This window comes from Lycium ferocissimum, chromosome 6 (genome assembly GCF_029784015.1).
Source record: "Lycium ferocissimum isolate CSIRO_LF1 chromosome 6, AGI_CSIRO_Lferr_CH_V1, whole genome shotgun sequence".
Classification (NCBI taxonomy): Eukaryota; Viridiplantae; Streptophyta; class Magnoliopsida; order Solanales; family Solanaceae; genus Lycium; species Lycium ferocissimum.
Window position 1 is genome coordinate 14084691 of NC_081347.1, and position 1188 is coordinate 14085878.

Here is a 1188-nt window from a genome sequence, read left to right on the forward strand (position 1 = left end):
GTGTTTTACCTTTTTTCCCAGGTACTTCAAAATACCTCCCTGCTATGTGGTTTTTGCAATAGCAAAGGTTGGCTACTAACATTAGGGGATTGTAGCTCCAGCTCATATAAAATGATAAATGAAGATGTACTTGAAGATGTTATTTGAATATAGTCATGCTAAACAATGTACTTATCTTTCTGTATTTATGCTAAATAATGTACTTATCTTTTCTTATGGTATTCGTTTTTCATATATAACAAATCATAGCTTCCTGGTAATGTCCATTGCATGAGTTGGTAAATATTGAATTATCCCCTGACCATCAACTGCTACATTAACAGCAATCAGTAGCACCAGTGTATGTAATGCAAATTGTATTACTAGAAAACCGTGCATTGTGTTGAGCACGGGCCTTGCCCATCTAGTATATGTATATACAGCAGCACCACTTGTGTCCTCTCTAATGGGGTTATCCAACTATGATTTTAGAATTTCAATACATGGTGACAATCGAGGAGACACGCTTCACTATATAACCTTTTAGACAAATTAGCCAAAAATTCACCAGAACATTTACCTACGAGGCGTACATAGAGATTAGTTATTATAAACGCATGAATATAAATGTTGGTTAACCAAAATATTCTTCAAATATTGAACGACTTTTATACCCTTATTTACATTAATCTCTTTACATAAATCAATGGACTATTTTGGTCAAAAAGACATAGAGGTGGAGTTTAAAATAGAAACTAGCCGTCAATTTGGCCATCTTTCCTTGTTCGAACCAAATCGTTAAAATTTATCCCTTCAGTATAATTAAATGAATCCAAGTCACTGAAGGTCACTCCATACGTAAATAAATACAACTTTCTTTTGATGATTAATGAAGATGTGAGATGGTAAATAAATACAACTTTGGTTGAAAGGAGGACAAAACAAATGCTAGGAAACAAAATATGCTATATAATAATTGAAAAATCTCTTAAGAAGAAGAAGAAAAAAAAATGGTGCGAGATGAAAATATGCTATAATATTGAAAAATCTTTTTACTCTTCAATTACTAAGTTAAGTCTCAAAAAAAAAAAAAAAAATTAGGACAAATATTGTTTCTCAATTTCAATCATAATCTAATTAATTGAAGACTCTTTAAACTTGTAAATTTTGGGAAATTTCCCCCAATAGACCTAAATTTTAAAAGGAGGG